This window comes from Ochotona curzoniae, unplaced genomic scaffold (assembly GCF_017591425.1).
Source record: "Ochotona curzoniae isolate NIBS_2020 unplaced genomic scaffold, NIBS_Ocur_1.0 contig_1014, whole genome shotgun sequence".
Classification (NCBI taxonomy): Eukaryota; Metazoa; Chordata; class Mammalia; order Lagomorpha; family Ochotonidae; genus Ochotona; species Ochotona curzoniae.
The window spans coordinates 34,718,999-34,735,961 of NW_024464920.1; the positions used below are offsets into that span (position 1 = coordinate 34,718,999).

General features: G+C 39.7%; 1 protein-coding gene across 4 annotated transcripts in view; it reads right to left on the reverse strand.

Moving 5' to 3' along the window:
• The window catches only part of SLC16A7 (solute carrier family 16 member 7), a 139,054-nt gene that overhangs the window by 56,855 nt on the left and 65,236 nt on the right, over positions 1–16,963 (reverse strand). For all 4 annotated transcript variants that reach the window (XR_005884139.1, XM_040982757.1, XM_040982734.1 and 1 more), the window contains one exon: positions 1,973–2,104. The gene's annotated coding sequence lies outside the window, so the exon portion shown is untranslated. The remainder of the gene's footprint in view (positions 1–1,972; positions 2,105–16,963) is intronic.

Here is a 16,963-nt window from a genome sequence, read left to right on the forward strand (position 1 = left end):
CAAAATATAAGCTTTCTTTGACTAAACGCACACACGAAGGCCCTTAAATCCTGAATCATGATACAGTGATATGAATTATGTATGGATTAGTTTCAAAAGCTCAGATTATTTATTTCTTAGCCTACTCATTTAAAAATATGATGCTATATAATACAATCTCTAGGACATAAAAATGGCTAAAGTTATCTGACTCAATGAAGACTGAGCAATTGCCATGCTAAATAAATTCTTACATTCTGTCATTACAGCATATTTGTTCAGTTTACTCTCTGAAAAACTCCTGATGATGTATTTTTCAGTTTGTAAATGACATTAATCTCGGAGATATTAAGAAGGTTGTCTCAATGAAATTATAATGTCAGTAAGTAGATTTCAGTAATCATCATTGATTCTCAAAATAATATAAACGAGACAGCAAAAAGGCAGGGAGCGAAAGAAAGAATAAAGGAAACCTTAACACTTCTAGTATATTCCCTAGGCTAATGGATCAAAGTAACCCAAAGTGTAGGATTTTCTGAAACAGTAGGGAAATCATTGAAAATGTTTCTTCTAAGAGATACATTTATATATTAGAAGCCTACCAATAATTCCAAGGGCACAGTAGGTACAATATGCAACGAAAGCTTTCAGCACAGAACAATATTGTGTGTAAGACAGACAGCAGTCCATCATGGGCATTAGGGTAGGACACTTTGATCGGTTAATATTCCCTGGAGAATAAAATTGCTAAATTGAATCCAAAAGTGCCATTCCTTGTTAAGAATTATTTTGGTATATTTACAGTCTCCTTTTGTCATTAGCATAATTGGAGGGGGGGGACAGAAAAATTTCCCATATATCCATCTCTCCATTTCAAGAAACACCGCCTTCTCTCTGGCCCTCTGGAACCTGATTTACAATCCATGAACACTGAAAATAGTGTCTCTTAAAACGGCCAGTATTTAAGAAAGAAGAGAGGGCACGTAAGTACGGATGAAATACACAGAAAACAGCTTCTTAGAATCTGAATATCCACACTTTCAAATTTTGTCATTTTCCTTTAACATCCCACTTTATTACAGCTTAAATATTTCAAAGCAAGTAGAAGTATGCTGAATACCAAAAACAGCATTTATGCGATAAACTAGTTTCTGCCGTATAGTCAACAGTGAAATAGCTATGAGGCTTAAAGGCCTCACTGCACTTTTTCTGTCTTAATTTTGGCCTTTGGGATAATTGCCTAGAAATTGTGATTTTTCGAAAAAAGATTTTCTTTATTATTTTTATTGGAAAGTCGGATATATAGAGAGGAGGAGAGACAGAGAAGAAGATCTTCCATCCGTTGATTTACTCCTCAAGTGGCCGCAACGGCCGGAGCTGCAGAGCTTCACTGACCCGAAGCCAGGAGCCAGGAAACTCTTCCAGCAGCCTCCTCCAGGTCTCCCACATGGCTTTGGGCCATCCTCTCCTGCTTTACCAGGCCATAAGCAGGGAACTGGATGGGAAGTGCGGCCACCTGGATTAGAACCCATATGGGATCCCTGCACATGCAAGGCAAGACTTTAACCACTAGGCTACTGCACTGGTCCCTAGAAATTATGATTTTTACTACGGTCTAAATTCGTACCATTTTAAACACATATAGCCCAAAGAACACGTTTGTGCTCTGAATTAGCCTTGTATTGTTGTAGAAGCTGTTTACTTAGATAAAACACACTTACGCTACCTATTTTGCTTCTTTCACATAAAGTGACATCTTAAATCTTATAACTCAATAAAAAAAAAAGATCTAGAACAAATTGGACCTTAGAAAATTATGTTGCCAAGATTTCAACTCTTCCGTATTAGCAGCTACTGAACTGATCAATATTCAATTCAATCACACTCATTGGCTTCATTTTCTTTTTCATGTGCACAAATCTTATGCAATCTGTAACTACAACACCTTGTTAGGAAGAATAGTAAAAGAGAGGAATTTATAATATAATTGTACCTATCGACAGATGTCTTCTTGAACAGATTTTTTTTCTTAAATGTGGCTTCTTTAATTACTGTAGTCACTATTGCTTGAAGATGATATGGAAAGGCAGTACACAGGAAAAGAGGTAGAGCACACGTTGATTACCTACAGAAAGAGAGAAGCAACTGTTAGTTTCATGTATAATTAACTAAATCTTTAAGTTCCCCCAAGTCACCTTACAGCCACTACCTTTTAACTCATACCAGTAAATTGTGACCAGCTTTTAATACTGACTAAAGCTAAATGTCGATGTACATGTGGATATATGTATATATGCACACACCCATACATTTGTGATGTGAAGCTACAAGCAAGTATATGTACATATTTAAATATATACTTATCTTTGTAAATCTACTGGCGGAACAACTAAGGAAGGATTGAAACGACCAAATGGATGCGGGGGAAAAAAAAATGAAATGTAAAATATAAACAAAAATTTGAATCTTAAAATAAATAGCTGCCAATCAAATAGTTTCCTGCTTCAAAAATATTTTCTAAAATTTGATTAAGCTAAACTTCATGAACAATGTAAATATAAATAAAGTTTAAATGAGATTGTTAGACACACATATTATTAATAATAAAGTTTTACAATGAGTAAGATTGGGTGGAAAACAAGAAGTTGACTTAGCGGTCTTCTGATTTAGGATACAGCTGGGAGTTGGGGAGTGTACATGAAGATGCTAAATTTCTAATGTATCAAATATCTTTATTTTAACCTCAATATGAACATAGTACTTAGAATCTAGTACTTCAGAGTTTCTTTTGTACTGGCCAAGCCTTCCTTTGCCTAGATTAAATGCCCAGTTGCATGCATTGCATCCATGGCCATCTGACCAAAAGTGCTGGACCAAGACAGGTTGGTAGCAGGTGTATGTGAGGTGTGGTCTGTCTGAAAGGATGAAGAAGGTGGAACCCAAACCCAGGTCACTGAGGAACTGGAGACCTGTGAAATGAAGACACGTAAAAAAAAGGGAAAGTCAGGAATACAATCTGAGAAACTGAGAGGAATTCAGGGAAGAAGAGTTCCCAGGGAGTGGGACTCCTGTGTTTGGGATAACAACAGGAAGAGGTTGACAACGGCCCAGGTCCCCCCAGGAACCTCAGGAACCTGCACAGGTAAGCAATTCAAGCATGGCTACATCACCCATCCTTCCCCCCCATTACACTGTTAATCCAAAACAGAAAACCCTTCTTCATTGAGAAGACACATTCTGTGTTCATTTCCTCTGTGTACAAAGAACTTCTCAGGTTCAGGGGAAAGTTCTGAGGGGCCTGAGGCATATCTGATCAGACTCTCCTATTGCTGCTTAACTGGAGAAGCTCTTCAGGAATTACCAACTCATATTCTTGTATGTTGTCCACAAATGGCACAGGAAGATTCTTCTTGTATTCACCTACCTTACACTCTTTCCCCTACACATGCTAAAGTGGCACAATGTATTTTAAACACATTGATGCGGATACATAAATGCAGTGTGCATTCTGGTTTTGTAGCTGGAAGTTTTGCTGTGGTCTCATTGTTGCTTTTCAGCGGTACATCATGTATTTTATTATTGGTTTCACTTGTTTGAGAGTATAATGGAAAAAAAGCAATGCCATAGTGCATTCAATTAATTGATTTTTATAATCCCATGAACTTACAGAAGCTTGTGCTATGAATCACACTTTATTGATGAAGGCATAAAGGATCAGAGATACAAAATGATTTTTCCAAAGTGGAATTCCACTACACAGCAAAAGCCACGCTGAGACTTCTTATTAAGGCCACTATTACTGATTCCACTTGAACAGATCAACTTGTAGGCTGATTATTCTCTGTACAATTAAAAACCTCTAGTGTTTAGTTTTTTTTCCCTTTGGGAAAACTCCAGGCTTAACATTTTTATAAATGTTCTCATTCTCTTTTTTTTAACATGTATTTTTCAATCAAAATTCTGATTCTTAAATAAATGAATCAATCAATGAATAAATAAATAGATATCTTTAAGCAAGTTAATAAGCTGCTCTTTGGAATTTAAAAACTATAGCTGTTCCCCCAAATCTCTGGAAGTTCACCATTAGATCTGGTTACTCACGGTGATATTCTACTTTTGCCAAAAGAATGACTTGATGGCTGCTGAAGTCATCCGGTTGCTCCACGTGGCTATCAACAATGCATGTGGCAGGATGCGTGCAGAGGCCTGCGACTTTATCAATAATCGATGCCACCCAGAATTGTATGTTTCAAAACACAACCCAAAAAGAATTACTCAGCAATCGAGATCTCAAATAAAATCAGTGAGTGTTAGCATGTTGTTGACGCTTCCATAAAACCCTCTGGGGAGCTCGCAGTTAAGGCATGAGCTGCTCTCTTCACCTGCCTATGAAGCAGCAGTGTCTTCACCTGTACGAATTAGCAGGTTCCTCAAAGAATGACCAATTACTCTTTTTTGTTTGTTTGTTTCCTATTTGTTACATAAAGGGATACAGTCAAGTCAAATTAACATACAATGTTTATGGTTTGCTGACATTTCATCCAATATTATAACAAGAACTCAATTGAGCCAAACATTGTCTTTTCTAGCTGGTAGCTGAATTTAAATGCAAATCTAATCGCGGGATGCTTTTTTATTCTTCAAAGTGAACCAACTCTTAAATTCTATTGGCTTATTTACTCTGAGGTCTAGACAAGAGAGGTATCGATAGCTCACGGTCCATAAAATGTAACAAAAAAAACAATGCCTAGATGCAAACTATTGCATCTAATAAGGGTCAAACAAACTAAAAATGCTTTTTAGCGAATGTAAGCCACAGAGATTTATTTACCTCAGAGTTCTATAGAGTAAAAAGTTCAAGGGCATGAGCCCTTGAGGACATTCTGGCTACAGCCAATCATGAGACATTCAAATAGCCAGGCTGGTGTCGGAGACTAATTAATAAAAACCATGGAACCTATATGAAGAATTGGAAATAGAGTTGCCATAACAATCACTTCCCCTAATTTCTAATATTATACTTTTAAAATGTGTTGAAAGTATAGTAAACTGAGTGGTAGTAGTGCCCAACTTAATGCCCTAATGCCCAGAACCTGTAATGTTATCTTACATGGTAATATATGTAATATATAAATATGTCTATAAATATGAATAAATAATATGTACATAATATGCATATAATTTTATGTATATGATATGTATCTAAATATGTATGTATATAAAACATGTAACATATAACATAATATGATATATAATATAACCTATAATATATGAAATATACAATGTATAATATATAAAATATGATTATATATTAAAATATAATATACTATTATATTTTATTATATAATTATATATGATAAAATATATATAATCAAGGAACTTGAGAGACAATCTTTATCCTGGACTATTTAGGTGAACTCGAAATGTAATAACAAGTTTTTTGAAGACAACGCAAAGCAACAGGGCCTTAGAGAAAAGACAAAACAGAGACGAGGTGGTGACAGAAAAAAGGAAGTGAAACCAAGCCCGTAACACTGCCTTGGATGCACAGTGTACCAACAGGCCCTGCTCTCCCACCCTCCTGGCTTCCCTCTTTCGGCTCAGTTTTCTCACCCAGTTTTTCTGATTGTAAATCAAGCCTTTCCTAAAATTAATTCACTCAGCTGAGGGAATGGTGCAGTGGGCCTCACAAAGCTTCCAATCACAGGACTCGAGGTAACTTATTTTCCCTATAGAGAATATTTTTAAAGCGCAGGCTTTTCCTAGGGGATTTGTATTCCAGGAATTCCAGGCACAAAATAAAAAGTAACTATCAGATGCATGTAGTCCCTAGACTGCCTGAATCTTTCTTTGGCATCAACAAAAGTCTCTACATAACATGACACTGTGAGTGTCAGTCAAAGCAAGGCCATGCCCATGATCAATCAGCCAGGCACCTGACCATGCCCTGAACACTGACCTCTCCATCTGAGCTTCACACTGTCACAGCCTCCACTCAGATCCCTTGGGAATCCTACGAGTTAAGTCACAGTAGCCTGGCTTCTCACTCTGCACAATGCAATCAATACCTCCTTTCTTCCAGGGTTGGTGTCATGGATGGCTTTATTTGCAATAGGTCAACAGTTCTGGGGTTCTGTATCAATTCCTTCAAGCAGTTTGGGGGGTTTTCTATATCAGAAGCAGAGTACAGTGGTGATAACAAGCCAAAGAATACCAAGAAATGCCAACCGCCACCAGGAGCTAGACAATGCCTGGAACAGTCTCCTGGGAGCCCAGCTGAGCGTGAAAACCTGCACTTGGCCTCCAGAAGAGTAAAGAATACATTTTTTTTACTGCTTCAAGCCACTAAATCTGTAGTAATTTGTTGCAATTGCCCTAGGATACTAGTATAGTAGCTTTAGTGGCTTGTTTATAAAAGCTGTGAACTCAGCAACTGCACTATAAAGATCTCTTTCTTACAGGCACAATATGTAGGATGTCCAGGCAGCATGATTTTCAATGGTGGCAAACTGAATCACTAGAAAACAGATAAATGGTTACATGTTCTTAAAATAGTAATACTACCATGGAGGGCATGGGCCACCGCTGCATTTATTCCAAGGCATTTGTCTCTGAATAGGAGAGGAATTCAACATGGACAACAGAAGAGTGCAAGACTAACAATTCCACGTCAAGACGTTAGGGACCACAACCAGGGAGAAGTGCACACAGCCCCGGGGGAATACACACACACACACACACACACACACACACACACACACACACACACACACAATTAGCTCAACGCCCCTTAACAGAGTTGGGAGCACGGGCTAAACTGAATATAGTAATGGACTGGAGTCTGTTGGGGTTCAAAACATATGCTGATTTCCAGGAACAATTTTACTGCATCTCCGTGCTCAAGGCACGTGTATTCATCGGGGTGTCTTCCTGATGGAGGAAACTCAGGTATGCCATGGGGTAAAGGGTATGTCGAATTGGAGGTTGTGTTTTGTTGTTATTGTATGTTGAATAGTACAAGGCTAAGGAGCAAACATTGCTGGAAGGTACTCTGTCCCCCACTACACCGTCCAGAGACCATATCACTGCCGCACGAGTACCAAGAAATAAGGCAGTTCTATACGCATGGACAGGAATTGAGTATTGCTTAAAGTAGAACAAAAAAATAGACAGGAACTTTTTAGCTCTTGTCTTTACCCCTGTGGAACAATGGTCTTTCTACTTTTTACTTCTCAAACATCTCGGTTAGTGGAGTATTAAGCCTGCGATTTTAAAGTAAATTGAAATTAGCTTATCATAATGTAATTTAAAGAAAAAAGGAAAGAGAGAGATTGGAGAGGGAAAAAAGAAAGAAAAAGAGGGACGTGTAGTTAACTCCTTAGAGGTATAGCTATGAAGCTCATGAAATCTGTACTCTTTATATTAGTACAAAACAACAAAACAGAAAAAAATTTGAGTTGATTAACCGTTAAAGCGTGCAGGTAAGTACATGCATTGCTGGGACTCAGAGAGGAGTACACCCAGGGGAGCCCCCGGGGTGCTGGACAGTAGAAGCCATCTGAGATTCAAGGTCTCTCTGGCCCTCCTGGAGTCCCCAGACCTGACAAGAGGCCCACTTTCACAATCTGTACAAACTTAAGACTGAACTCACTTAGAGGAACACAATTACCTTCCATTCCCTCCTTGAAATCTCATTATCTCTCTTAGAAAAGGAGGCAGAGAAATGTGGCTACATCTAGACAGACTTTTTTCACAGGATAATGTATCTTGCAGGCTCATTCAGATTTCAAACAGAATCATTTACACATTAATTTCTGTGTCTGGGATCCATCCCTTTGCCATAGATATCATTTGTTACCCCTGGGGGGGGGGGGGAAGGAAAGAAATGGCCTATATTCCCCCACTTCTTTTTTTTTTTTTCCCCTGAGAAAGGTGCAGGAGCATCTAGACTTAGCTGAATGGGCAATTAATCACATCCCTATGATTCCTCCCCAAAGCACACTGAGTAAATTTGCAGACTTTTTTCTGTTACTACTCTGCCTTTTGTGGTTCACTCTAGTGGACCCTAAGAAGGTACATATGGGAAATTCTCCCTTCAGCAGCATATAATAAACCTTTATACGTATATGAACTAACCAGAACAATACATAAACATTGATTAATAACAAGTAGATATGCAAAGTGATTATGAATCATGTATATAGTGTTGACATGTTTCTTTGTTATATAATGGAGCTTTAGAAAGTTCACAGAAAAAATATGCATGGTTTTCAAAAGCCTTTTCAAGGCATTAAATTCATACTAATGCACTTGAAATAGACCTAGTCTGAGACACTAAGAAAGATAACATATTAAGATAACATATTACAGTAACACTTGCCTATGGAGCATGAACTCTGCTACTATTAAAGCAAAAATAAGGATCTAATAAATGCTGACGCTTGTGTACAGCAATGATGAAAGCACTGACTTACAAATGCCTTATAAAGACAGTGTCCCAGCAGTTCCAGACAAGGAAATCAGAAGTGTTTAAAGGATAACTCATTTGAAGAAGAGCTGAAACAGTAATATGACGAGATCTATCACAGAGGACCAATCAGATTAATTTGTGGAATCAGATTGAGCATAACAGGGCCCTAGGAAGAGGACCAACAATCAACAGCAGAAACAACAGCTTTCTGGTTCCACTGGTTCCACTGGTTCCACCTGCACCATTCTGGCTGAAATACTGAATGGGGAGCAAAGGTTTTACTCAATGAACACCCAAACTGTTGTGCCCAGGCAAGAACAGAGCTCACATGAGCAGGAGATGTGATGGAAATATTAAACAAGTGGAATTATGAGCCTGAGATATTCCGCCCCCCCCCCCAGAATTGCAGCAGGATTTGAGGCAGAACTGTGCCAGTATTACCTCCAATCCAAAATGCATCACAGAAATGGCTGCCAAGAGGTAAAAGTGGTCCTGAGCCCAAGAGGACTGTAAGTCCAGTCTCTGCATAGCACCTTACCTGCAGATCCTGGGTGCCAACAGGTTCTAGACTCCCAGCCCGCACCCCTTGCTTAAGCTGTCCTTGCTCTGCTTTTGTGTTAATTTTTTTTTTAAGATTGAATGTCAATGCCTTACAAAAATCAATTCACTACTTGAGGAGGTGGAGCAGCTGTCATCAGACTCATGAGATCTTCTGTTACTCCAATTAACACGGATGCTCAACACTACCTCAAGGGATTTTTTTTTTTTCCAGATAATTCCAGGCCCAAGCCAAGAAGCAACTATCACCTGTAACTGTCCCCCAGAACTACTGGGGCCCACTGTGTCATCACCAAAATTCCCTAGAGGACATATTATTAGTAACCAATTGAAGAGGTGTCCTGAGCATGGTCCTCACTGGTACATGAACTGAACACCCCTGAACACCAACAAATGCCCAAATCCAATCTGTAAAATCCTTGACATTAACCCACTGGTCAGTCAAGGAACTAAGCAGTAGCCACTATCCTCCTGGCTCTGCACTTTGTGATAAACACCTTTTCTCTTCTACCACCTGATAATCAGAGATTGCTTTTTATGCATCAGGCGAGTAGACCAGCTTATGGCCCTTTAGCAATGACGCCAACCTATTTTAAGAGTGGAGTGTCAGAGGATGAGAGAGAAGCCGATCTTCCATCTTCTGGTTCATACATTGTATACCTGCAATAGCCATGAGCTAGAAACTGCACCCAGGTCTCCCAAAAGTGGCAGGGACTTAAGTATGTGAGCCATCAGATGCTGTTGGAACCTGGATAGGGAGCAGAATAGCTAGGATTCAAACCAGGCACTCCAATATGGAATGCAGGAATCCAAAGCAGAAGCTTAATCTACTACACCACAACATCCAAAACTCAGTAATTTGGGAGGTCACTTTTGAATTAATATACAGCTATGTAGTATTTTTTTTTAAATTATTTTCCCCTGAACTTAAATAAAAGTCCCTACATTCAAACCTCCCCCATTTCATCATTTTCTTGATGAGCCATTTATTACATTTAATTAGAAAAATGAGCATTTTAACAGTGACTAAAAGATTTAAGGATAAATTCTGCACATGAGAGTTTACAATAATGACTGGTAGGATTGCCATCCAATAGCATTGATGGATTAAGAGCCTGCCTTAACTTTTCAATTTATCTTCCTATGCCTTAGAATACTTGGCAGCACTTGCTCCTCTCCCAAAATCACGGCTCAAGGAATGTCTGGCGCTCCCATGAGCATGGACAGCAACGCTCAGGGCATTTGTTGTTTTGCTCCCTCTGATCTTTCTCCAGTTTTCAAACCCACAGACTCCCATCAATAGAATTTAACTTAGAATTACCCACACCAGTTAAAGGCTGATGCATGAGGGCATGAGGAGGTAAGGACAGATTCAAATAGAAAACTTAGATCTCTACCTATTAATATTCCTGCAGTTCTTAAACTGCTAAGAATTCCTTGGTGCCTAGGTGGGAATTTTTCTGCAATGCTCGCATTTGAGACATTCTCCTACGAGCCTAGAAAAATAATCAGATTCTATTTAAGAGATTTGGGATCTTCCTTGTTACATGTGGCCTTCGGTATTTTCTGACATTTGACTCCTTCTTCTCAATTAAAAAATATTTAATCACTAATTGTCATGAGTGAAAAGTAATTTTTTTACTTAGTCATTTCTGGGAACATTACAGAACTAAGGATCGACTTTCTGGTTTTTCTATTAAGATGTTCATTTTTAAAAATCTAGGAGACAGCCCTGTGGCACAGCAAGTTAAACCGCCACCAGCAATGCTGGCATCTGATCTGGGCACTGGCTTGAGTTTGAGCTCTCCCATGTCCAATTCAGCTTCCTGTTACTATGCCCATGAAAGCACCAGAAAATGACCTAAGTTCCCATGCCTTGATGTCCATAAGGAAAACCAGGATGAAGTCGCTGGCACCTGCCTTCAGTTGGCCTCAGCCTCAGCCAACGTGGCCCTTTAGGAGAGAGAAGCAGGGGGCAGAAGAGCTCTCTCTCTCCATCTCTACCTCTCTAATGCTGACGTTCAAATACGTAAATTAAATCTTTGCAAAGCATCATGTGAAAGCAATCCTTAGGGTATTCTGACACAGAGGCTAAGGTTTAGGAGGATGTTAGAATCTCCTAGCAGAAGGTGACTCAACCTGGCCAGAGGTTTCAAGAAAAAGATCTTCCAAAGATGAGCTGCCCTGGTCTTTCAGCTCTTCTGTCCACCTGCTGATGGAAGCTTCCCACAATCCATTTCTCCTTTTGGAATCTCGAGCCCAGGTAACTCCATCTATGACACATGCGCTTGTCACTCAGCACTCTGTCAGCCACTGTTTCATGATTCTATGATCCCTGCCCCCACCTTCAACTGTCATGTAGATAGTATGGGGTAATTAAGACAATTTGAATATTCATCTCTGGACAGTGGTGGGATATTTTACTACCATATACTTGTTAAACTACTATACACACTATATGTAATCATTGAGAACATTATGTAACAAAAATAGGAAGCATTTATCATAAAATAACCAATGAAAAATAAAGTAAATCCATACCATAAAAACTCCAAATATGTGGAAATAAGAGATGCATAAATGACAATAATTAGACTCTATTGGAGGATGAGGATAAAGGAAAAATTATATGTCATTAATTATAGTGACTTAGCATATTAATTTGGTATGTAAAATACTTTATGTTCACACTTATTTACCTAGTATCTATTTTATACTTTATTTTAAAAAGTAGGTTTTTTTAAACTTCTATAAATGATTCGAGTAAAGTTATTATAAAGTAATATGATGAAACTGGCAGCAATATGAGAGATTTTGATTCATGTTTTAAGTTTTGATTTATGTGTGATTATGTTTTGAGTCATTCTAATTTATTTGAATAGTAGAGAGAGAGAGGGAAATAAACAGAGATCTCTCGTGAACTGGTTCGCTTCCCAGGTATCCGCCATGGCAGGGAATGTGCCAGGCTGAAGCCAGGAACTGGAAGTGAACCAGAAGGAACAGAGGAGAAACGGGGATCTCACGGCTCGAGTCATCACCTGCCCCACTGCGATGCACAAAGGAGGAGGGTCTGACAGTAGAGCGAGCCCTTGGAGCCAGGGACTTCGAGAGGGGCTAGGACCCTCCCGAGCGACGCGTTAACCAATGCTGGAATTACCTACCCCCAAAATCTGCCTCTCCCTCTCTTGCCCCCTTCTCTCAACTCTCTCTTTTTTCTTTTTTATTGTTAACACATGTGAAAGCAACAAAGAGGCTCTTGCTTAATTGTAAAGCAAAAAGGATCCCAAGAGATGGTAACCAGACAAAAATCCTGATGAAATAACATTATCTAATTATCAGTCACCCACATAAATTATACCTGCTACTCAATATGTTACATGTTTCATTAAACAAGACAGCTGACATTTTAATCTGCATTTCCCCAATATTATTGAGTACCTACTGTCTCCTTTCACAGAAAAATAAAAGCAAAGTTCTGGATCTCTCCACCTGTAGCATTTGTCTCTATCCAGAATGTGACTCTTAAAAAAATTTTTAATTTAATTCAGAAGATATATTGTTTTAGAAAGTCAGATACACAGAGAGAAAGAGAGACAGAAAAAGAGGTCTTCTGCCCACTGGTTCACTCCCTAAGCAACTGCAACAGCTGGAGCTAAGCTAATACGAAGCCAAGCAATTCTGAAGCCAGGACCTCCTCTGGGTCTTCCACACCAGCACAAGATCCCAAGCCTTTGGGCCATCTTCGACTGCTTTCCCAGGCCATAAGCTGGGAGCTGGATGGCAAGTGGGGCCACTGGGACACCAACTGGTGCCCATATGGGATCCCAGCACATTCTAGGTGAAGAGTTCAGCCACTAGGCTACCGCGCTGGGCCCTAGGCCTAGGCTCTAAACGCTCTACGTTTCCACTATCTTCAACTTTATTTCACATTCATAAACTATGTAAGATATCCTTACTGCCACTCCCATGCCCAAATATATTTTGCCTATTTTAATACATGTTTTGCTTATGATCAGCTGCCCGACTCTCCACCTTTCCTAATTCAAGCTATGAGATTGCACGAGACACTCTGTTTGGCTTGTAATTGCTGCAACAGGAAAAGGAAATGAGATGGGGAACTCGGAGACAATACATTATTCTGTGATTCTGAAAGTGGTACAAAGCCATGAAAGCGCAGACCACGCCAAGGATTGTGGAGAGCACAGGAACCTTGGAAACTCAGCGCTTGAACCATCTCCGACACACGTGCTCCCCAGCTTACAGGTCGAGTGTTGTCTGTAGCCTAGCAACAACACCACCGCATTTCACGGGAACATCAGCTGCGCCCCCTTTATGATCACGTGGCAGAGCAAAGGGTGCACGCCACGCCTCTTCCCAGCATCGTGCGGGCGTACCACGCTGCCGAGCTGCGGCCTGGGAAGCGGTCCAAATTCAAAATGCAAAGTTTGATTTTCACAGAAGGTGTATCATTTTGGCACCATGGGAGTCAGAATATGTAAAACTGAATACAAATCAGTCACAGGATGTGGTTAAGAACTTACATTTTCTAACATATTGGTTACTCAATACCATGTCAATTAACTCCATGATGTTATAAATTGTCATTGATGTTGTGTTGTGGCATTACATTGGAGGAGGTGATATTCTGCCAGCTATACTTTCAGACTGGGGATGGTCTCCCAATGAAATTACTGAATTTACCTGGACAACAGGACACTGGACTCTATGCATGGCCCATGCCCACAATGAAGGAACAATGACTGGATATTAACTGCACTACTGCTACGATGTGGAGGAATCCAACGTGGGGGGAGGGGTTGGGGGAATCCCAGAGCCTATCAAACTGTGTCATAAAACGAAATAAAAAAACTGAATACAAATCGGGGATCGCCTATAAATGTTTGAATAATTAAACTGGAAAAGCCTATTGTTAATGTACTTATTTTTTCATTATCCATCAACATTGTGTTTCTTTGCAGAAAAAGTATAAGTGGTCATCAGAATGTTCCTGGAAAATGGACACAGTCTTTTCATTTCGGTTTTACATGACCTTTTTGAACTGTTCTCTGATAGTGACCAACCACTGACTTTGACCTTGGCCATGTGGTTTGGCTTCATTTAGCCAACATAACAGCCCAGTAAAGTACAGATCGGATCCAAGGGTCAGCTAAAAACATTTCTGGATGCTTTCACTTTATGACACATCTTCCATATTCCTTCAACCGAGATCTCTGAAGAACAGAAAGGGGCAATCCTACCTTGGGGGCAACTTTCTAGCAGGATTCTCAATCAATTTAACTGTTCATAAAGAAGGAGCAGGATAATGAGAAGACGGAGGGTGAAAGGTGAGAGACATACAAGGGGATGGTGAGGGAAGGGATGAAGAGGAAGGAAGGAAGGAATGAAGGAAGGAAGGAAGGAAAGAAGGAAGAGAAGGGAGCAAGGAAGGGAGGGAGGGAGGGAAGATGGAAGGAAGAAGGTGTGGACTAATGCAGCCCAGTCATGGCTGCCCTCTACCCTTCAAGGATCCTGAGCATTGGCTTTGGTGAGCCCTCAGACACTGGAGGGATGGCATGAGATGACAACAGGCACTCTTCCTCACTGCTACTATAAATGATGCACAATTTCAAATTTGCAAATTGCTTATCCCCATAATTTTGAACTTCAGGTAACTGAAACTGTGGAAAACAAGACTCTGGGTAAGGCTGAGCTCCTGCGGTCTCTTGCCCCTCATCTGTAATCCAAGTTAAAGACACTTGCTCAGAGCAAAGCCAAAGAAAGGTCACCAGGCTAGGGAGAAGATGGATTGAGATGGCTTTAGTATCTATGTATTTATATCTATATTTAATAGATTTATTTCATTATATATTTAGATATGAACATATCTGCAATATAAAATATATTAACCACTTTTACTATAAATTTATTATATTAAATGTATTTATCTTTATTATATCATCTATAAACATATACTATTTAGATATGTTCCTATCTATAATATAGATATAAACATAGATGCATAAAAATATACATGTTTAAAATATATCTCTATATTTGAGGCCCTTACATATTTTATTAACATATTAAGACACTAAGATACAACTAAAATTGTATATATTTAATAGTGTGCCATATGATTTTTTATCTCTGCACACATTACAAAATATATCAAGATATATCAAATTATTTAACACATGAAGTAACTCATATACTTAGTTTTTGTTGTGTGAACCTTAAAATCTACACTGTTGACAATTTATCTGCCATTCACACTAATCATCATGATGTACAATACACATCTTGCATTTATTCTCCCTTTTCAAAACCTGAAATTTTGCTTAATATTTTGCAGGAAAGCTTCTTAGTAGAGCAAATTTGCATACTAGCAAATTCTTTTGCTTAAAAAATAGCTGGGAATTGGACCTGTCATGATGGCTCAATGGCTAAATCCTCACCTTGCAATTACTGGGATTTCATATAGTTTAGGAAGCTTCGTTCATACTTCAACCCCCGGCTTACATCCTGGGAAAGTAGTGGAGGATGTCCCCAAACCTGAGGACCCTGTCCCCATATGGGAGACCCAGAAGAAGCTCCTGGCTCTTGGCTTCGGATCGACACAGCTCCATATGTTTTGTCTAGGGAGTGAACAAGCAGATGGAGGACCCTTCTCTGTCTCCCCTTCTCTCTGTACATCTATCTTTCCAACAAAAATAAATAAATTTTAAAAATAGTCGGGAATGGGCACCGTGGAACAGCACTTGGAGAATCCACATCCCATCTCGCAGTGCCTGAGTTTGCATTCTGTTTCTGCTTCCAATGTAGCCAACTGCTAATGCTTGGCCATGGGAGGCAGCAGGTGGCAGTTCCAGCACTTGGGTTCTGGCTACCCATATGGGAGACCCAGGGGAGTGTCCATCTCCTGGTTTTGACCTGGTCTAGCCCTGGCTGTTGCAGGCAATTGAGGAGTGAATCACTGGTTGAGACTACTGTCTCTCTCTCTGTCTTCCTTATTCCTTCTCTCTCAATTTCTCAGTCATTCTCCTTTTCAAATAAAAGCAAACAACAAACAAAACAGTTGAGACAGGGATGGTGGTGTGGTATTATGGCAGCTTGAGAAACTCCAATTTTTCTACCTTTAAGTATACATAGAGAGATGGGCATCACAAATTCACAGACTATTTGCACTGCCAGAGCTAAGCAATATTATAAGCTTTTCAAAGATGCTAATAATCTAAGTAGCAGGGACAAATGGCTGCTGAAAATGCAAAATGACAAATGGAGGCAATGATTCCAATACTTAGGGACTTGCTTTATGTGCAAAAAACACAGCACTATGAAAACCTCAAGCACATCACAGTAAATGTCAACGAAGTGCCATAACCCTTAGGGTAAATGACAATGACACTGGATCTCTTAGTTTATCTTTAAAAAAAAAAACATGCAGGACTGAGTGTCTCTGAGGTCTCTTTGAACTCCTAATCTTTTATTCTCTGCCACTAAAACAGTTTGTCTTTGCAGATTTTCTAAGCATATGAAACATAAGCATCTTCCCCACTCAGAAAAAATGCTATCACTGTGTGAACATCAGACAGATACATTGTTTTAACAACCGTTCAGTGTTTCTCACAACTATGTGCTGCTGGGGCCTGCAGGTCACTTCTCTGCCTGCAAGTGCTGGCAGCCCAAATGGGCTCTGGCTCTAGTCCTGACGGTTCCACTTCCAGTCTAGCTCCCTGCCGTAATGGTCAGGGAAAGCATTGAAGAGATGCCAAACTTTGGAACCCTGTATCCATGTGAGATACCCAGAAGAACCTCTTGGCTCCCAGCCTCGCACCAGCCACTTCTGGCTATTTGGAGCCAGTGGGTTGTAAGTAATTCTCTCTCTCTCTCTCTCTTCCTGCCGACCTCTTTCTTTCTCTCTATAAGCCTTTCAAGTAAAATAAATAAAAAATAATT